The sequence below is a fragment of the Pinus tabuliformis genome, chromosome J, assembly GCF_031772625.1.
Source record: "Pinus tabuliformis cultivar Carrire ecotype Pingquan chromosome J, CPIR1, whole genome shotgun sequence".
NCBI classification, from domain to species: Eukaryota; Viridiplantae; Streptophyta; class Pinopsida; order Pinales; family Pinaceae; genus Pinus; species Pinus tabuliformis.
Genome location: NC_142295.1, coordinates 535,202,944 through 535,209,481, shown reverse-complemented (window position 1 = coordinate 535,209,481; position 6,538 = coordinate 535,202,944). Strand labels below are relative to the sequence as shown.

The 6,538-nt window shown below is 42.5% G+C and overlaps 1 non-coding gene across 1 annotated transcript; it reads right to left on the bottom strand.

Moving 5' to 3' along the window:
* Window positions 1-5,973: 5,973 nt before the first annotated feature.
* LOC149228122 (U6 spliceosomal RNA) lies at window positions 5,974-6,077 on the bottom strand. The gene has a single exon (XR_016248497.1). It is a non-coding gene; the product is annotated as a U6 spliceosomal RNA (small nuclear RNA).
* Window positions 6,078-6,538: the final 461 nt, after the last annotated feature.

Genomic DNA, 6,538 nt, shown 5'->3' with positions numbered 1-6,538 from the left:
ACACTTGACATGACTCAACCTTACAATGCACATGTACTCATGTGAACACAATGGCTTGAGCAAGCCAAACTAGACATCACTATGACTTAGACAACTATAGAAGTCCAACTGCTCAACATCCTCATGCTAATCAATAGTAACATATTGATGCCAAGCTCTGTAGTCTCTGATAATGTCCGTGTGTTCCGCAATGACATCCATCTGAAACCTGACCTTTGCCTCCATAGCATCCGGGTACACTGCTCGAGATCCTCAGTCCAACTCGTCTAAAAGCATGTGCATCATTGTCTTTAATGTGGTCGAACCAACAACATACTTGCGCATGATGTCTGCACTGATAGGAAAGTATGAGCTAGTGGCAATGTGCATCAACTCATCAAAGTATGAGTCAATCTCTAGTCAGACCTGCTTCTTGGCTTTCACCTGGGTGAGAGTCCCAAGTGATGGGATCGCATGTGTGTGCACCACAACATCCATGCTCTTGATTACTCATGCATGGGAAGCCTGTATGCTAGTGATGAGTTGTGGGAGGTCCTCATAGTTCCGGATCTAACTCTGGATACATGCCTTCAGCTCGACCGCATTAACCCTCATCATCTTAGGCAAGTGAAGTGGGGCTCCCTTGTACTTCATTGTCCATGTTTACATGTCATCAACAGCATCATGTATGTTCATCAAGATGTGTGCTCTCCTAGCACATGGCTCCTGCCATTCGTTGAGATGGATGACTGCCTTGTGCACGGTACCAAACTTGGAGTATAATGCTCGCATAACTGTGTCAAGGGACAATACTTCATCTAGTATTGCCCTCTTCAGTTCAACTCATGTGGACATTGTCACCAAGTCTCCTCCTTGCTTGGCCACTTATAGTTCCTTCGCCATTCGCTCATTCTGAGCTATAAGAAAATGAACACTTGAGCTAGTGGCTTCGGCATACACTCTGGTTGCATTGGCCAAGGCAGCTAGATGTTTGCACACATCAGTCACGATCACTCATTCTTAAAATTGCACAGGAGATGTTTGATCCTCTGGAGTTGACACTCTGCAAGACTGCACAACTCTATGTTGGGATTCATCAAATGAGATGTTGTGCATCTCTTCTTCTAGCTGATCACCAAGGATCTTAGTGCCTCCTTAGTCATATGAGACTTGCTCTTCTTCTGGATGCATTGAAGTGGGTGAGTCAACCTCTTTGTGGTGAGGCATGAGGTCGATGTCTTGTTCCAACTCCTACTGCTCCATGTCTGCATCCAACTGTTGAAGTGCATGTTCTATCTCATGAGAAAAGTCTTTCCCCTGTGATGGTTCACCCTATTCACCTGATGTCAGTTGTTCAGATGAATCAACTACTTGTACGGGTGCCACTTTGTTTGTTTGCACATGATGCGCCCTTTATTGTATCTGTTGTTGTTGTGCTTCCCTCTCTTGTTTGCATAGCTCTTGTTCCCTTTGGAGTTGCTCTCTCAACTCACGCAACTCCTTCTCTACTTCTTCCATTCTCTTTTTGTCCTTATACCTTCACGCGATTTGCTTGTCACACTGCTGCCTCTTTGCCTCTATAGCCATAGTTGCTTTCTCTACAAGTGGATTGCTCTAAACTTGCAGCTTTTCTCTTCCTCCATGCGATTGACAATATTTCTCTTCCCATTTTCGTGCACTGGTATGCTTGGCTCTGTTGGTGCTCTCTGTGATTCTGCTTCGCTAACCACTGCATGGCGAATCTGACCGATTCATTGGGTCAGGAGAAACTGTAGAAATATCACCATGGGTCCTCCTCAGCCCAATGAAATGCCCCGTAGATCCAGTTGAACTGAACTCTCGTGCAGTGATCCTTCACAATGCAATGTGGGTCATATGGATTGTAGCTCAGAGGTCGAATGGGTACTTCTTCATCATTTTTTCTTTGACATCCACTTGCTTGATACTCCAAATCTCATATAACCCAATCCGCAAGGGAAGAGTGGGCGAAGGTGCCTTCTTCTTCCGCTGCAGTCTACCTATCAATCCTGCCGAGATGTGATAGGCTACTTCCTACCTGACAAGTATGTTCAAGGCAAACTTTCACAGAACATGCAAAGGCTTCTCTGTACTGAACATTCGGATGAAAGTGTTGGACGGTGAGGCATACCAATCTGCAATGCCTATCAATGCCTCCATTTCTTCCTTTGACATGCAAGGTGGACCCTATTCGAATATCATCTTGTGCACAAGGACGAAAAAATGATCAGACAGTCGTGTGATTACTCCTTTGAAGCTTCATTTGGACAACAACTTGAAATATGTGTTCACAGTAGTCTCCACGAGTGACCATGCCCACTCCAAGCCCGGGAACTCCTATCAGGCACAGACTGCACCTAGGATGTAGGCGGACATGTAAATCTCTGCATGCGTACCTCTAGGTGACTGTCGAGCCTTCATGACTTTCTCCTTCAGCTGATGAGCCAGTATGTCAGACCAGTTACATGGTTTTTCTTCTCTAGCCACTTGGTCTAGTGCCACCACCCAACTCTGTGGGAAGGTTTCTATGCTTACTTGTCCATACAGTCGACAAGAAAATATGATCAAGTATTGGTATGCCTTCCTCAGTATCTTTATCTTGTAGACCTGGTTGGGTGTCATCCTAAAACGAGTTGGCTCCTTTACCCAATCCTTCAGAATGTCTCTGGAGTTAGCACTGTTGTTGGGTAAGCTAAATGGAGTCTCCATGACAGTCACGAGCTTTGACATCTGATACATCTCATCATAATCTTGTTCCCAGAAGGTCGCAAGCTTCGTCCCACTGACACTTCTCAAGGTCATCATCTCAGGATCAGTGTGAGAGATGATCCAGTGTATCATGTCCATGCATGAGAACACGGGGTATCTACATGCAATCCAAGATAAGCTAGACTTGTGAATGTTCACGTACACCTAATGGTCTTCGAGGTGTTCCCCAAAAGTGCCTGCAAATGTTTCATTGATTTCTTGCCACTTCAGTTTGATTTCCTTGTCTAGATACAACTTTGTATCTTCATAGATTGGCAGACTAGAGGACACTTTCTCAACTACTGCCCCAACTGCATTTCCATCAATGTCCTGAGATCCTATTCTCTTGGAAGCCATTGAGACAGATGAACACCTGAAAGATTGGAGATAGGCAACATGCATGGCAAGGAATCTGTCAGTGAAAACAAAGCAAATTTCGGGGAATGACATAGCACATACCTGGGAAACTGATGGGAAATATTGTGGAATTTCTTTTGGGAGGTTGGGTGACTGGCTACCAGAACTGTGAAAAAGTCAGTCTAGGCTACCTCGGAGGTAGGACTGGATGTTGGATCTGTGCAATGCACAATCCAAACTGGCTGCTAGCTGCTGGGATTGCTCAATGCGCAATTCCAGCTAGGAAGGACTGCAGGCCGAGGGACTGAATTATGCAATTTCCTAGGCTAGCAGTCACTATCCTCTAGAAATGTGAAAAAAATTCCTAGAGGCCAGTGCTGGGAAAAAATGCACATTTCTGGAGAGGACGACAGAGCCTTCCTTCCCCAGATTGCGCAATGCAGTCTCAGTGAGGCAGTGTCTGGACCAAGGTTGGGCCGACTTACCGATGGGTAACTAAAAGCAAATAAGACAGTGAATGCATGGAAACACTAAGTGAAAGTAGAAGTGATTGACAGTGCATGCAAAACATGAATGAAAGATTCAACAAACATATCAACATGCATGTGGGTGAAGCAGTTTGTCGTTCAGCGAATGTTCGTGCAAAACAGTTTCATGCATGCGACAACAGTGAGATAGTAACAAAAACTGAAACAGAGCTAGGAAAAGCTAGTATACATGCAAACAATAGTAATCGTTCAAAGAAATCAAGAAAACAGTGCTCAAACAAGCGAATACACCAAAAGCGACAGAAATGCTGAAAAAGACAAGTTGAGGCCACTTACCCATGAATAGTTGAGCTGGATGTGTCGAAGAGTCTTGTATGTGTTGTGGGATGTCAGAGCTACAAGATCGATGTGAAAGAATGAGCTTTGATGCATAGAATAAATAATTTTTGGTTCATGACGCGCACGCCACAAATCTAGGAAAAAGCAACACTTGGAGGGAAACTTCTAAAACAACTTTGCATGTAACCCTCAGTAGCTAAAAATAGCTCCCTAAATCATGGGATGCCTTTTTCATGCTCCCTTTTGCTATTCCAGGAAAAGCAAGTCATGCATGCATGCAAGTCAAGTTTCCTTGGTCCTAGGTGGAACTGGTCAACCAAACTGCTCATGTATGCAATTGTTCAACTGCTTGAGAAAAATGTGCATTCCTGGCTGGGAGTTGGGTTGACTGCCCAGGAGGTTTACACAATTTCTAGGTAGAGAAGTTGACTGCTTCCCAGATTTGCACAAATTCTGGGTTGAGCAGCCCTGCTGGGGAAATTTGCTTAATTCCTGCTGGGAGTGTTGTTTGGAAGAATTGCGCAATTCTGGAGCCTAGCACGCTGCCATATAGAATTGCACAATTTCTGGAGGGAAGGTTGGTTTCCCTCCAAAAATGTGCAATTTCTTGGGGAAGCTGCTCAACCTGCAGCTGGACCAAGTCCGGGTGAACAGCCTGTGAGGTGAATGCATCAAGTTGTGCTCGACAGGCTGCCTTTGTGCATGAAAAACACTGAAGCTTGTGTATTTGATGAAGCAAGACAAAGTGTTGTGAGAGGTTGGTAGGGAGGCTCCAAAACGGGCTAAGACAAAATTTTGGAGGGTGGTTGTAGTTGCTACAACACCACCCAACCTGATATTGGCTTACATTGTAACCTTTCTTGCAGCTAATCACGCTTGAGCTAGATTCATATCTTGAGGAGGAGTGCTCAAAGGAAATAACCAATGTTTCCAACTAAAACAGGGAATCCAAAGATCATTCCATCTCCACCCACTAGCTAATCAATGGAATCTAGAGACTATGCCATCTCCACCCTTCAATCTGTTATAGGGAATCTAGAGTTTGAACCACCTCCACCCTTATAGAAATTTCCTTAGTGGCTCCTCCCTAAACTGGGAGTCCAAAACTCTCTGAGAATAACCATGCAACAATGCTTTTAGTGGTTGCACCCTAAACTAGGGCTCAAAAACACACTAAGTAATTGTTAATTATGAAACCAAGCAAGGGAAGGAACCCTCGACACTCTATAACCAGGAAACCAAAGGAACATGGCCTCCACCAAAACCAAGAGTCTAAAGAAGCTTTGCCCCTTCAGCTAAGAGATATCCAGCCTGCTCTTCTAGTGAACCAAAAATATTCTCTTCTCTTTCACCACCCATCCAATGGTGTAATGTGTTTTTTTTCTCCTTATAAGGTTTTTGTTCTACTCCAATGGATCCCCTCTTGTGTTGCCTCCAGAAATCTTCTCTCTATTATTTTCATTGGATCTATCACTCTTTGTGTGTTCTCTCGGTTCGCACTAAGTCTATTCTTGTTTTCTTGTGCTAAGTCTCCTCTTCCATATGTTGTGATCTATATATTCCTCAAATCCCTCTATGTGTTTTTCTTCTTCCTCTTGCACTAAGTATATCCCCTCTTCACATGCTACTCTACATGTGTTTCTTTGGATGTTTCTATTACTCTTCCTCTCCTTTCCCATCCACAATGTGGCATCATTCTAGAGGGATATTATGTTTCCTTCATGTTATCACCATTCTAACTATCTAAGGGTGGTGTGAATTCAAGCCCTTCTCCAATTGTAATTCGCTAGCCCATGGTTTTTAAGTTCCCATAACTCATCCAACCTATCATACTTTTCATCATTTGTTATTGCCTTTACATGACATTTATTCCAGTTGGTTATGCTTCCATTAGATAATCAATTCTCCTCAATTTTCTCAAGAACTTCCTCCCCAAAAATATGAAATCTATGTCCCATATCTCAATCATTTAATTACAACAAATAATTACAATATTTACATTAGGGGGTTTTACTAAAAGGCGTTGTCACAATTAACAAATGTAAAAATTTTAGATTATTTCTAGATTTATGTGTGTCATCCTTATGCAAGGTTGTGCTAATATTCTCCAAATCATTTCAAATTTGTCAGATGTCTCCAAAAATAGATGAATTGGGTATAATTTTCCTAGCAATGGGATGACTAGAGGTTGGGACATGATCATGTGGTAACATGGTAAAGTATTGGATTCAAGGCCAGGAAAATCATTATAGTATCAAGATTTGTGGTAGTTGAACTAATGGGTATGACCACAATCCTTAAACATTTACATGTATCTTCAATGTGGTTATCAATGACTCTTTGTTATCTATTGTTATGCATTTACCTACTTTCAGAATAACTACTCACCATCTTCTGCAGTTAATAATACTATAGTATTGGTTCAACTATAATGATAAGTAACTGTAGCCAAAAAAACTTTTGGTGAATTGAAAAGATATGTATAGATAATTGTAGAGAGGAACAAGTCACCTAAGAAGAAGGAAGGGGGAGAAAGCCACCTAAGAAGGAACATTAAGAAGTTATAATTATAATATGAAAAAATATTGTTTAATATCAAAGCTCAAAAG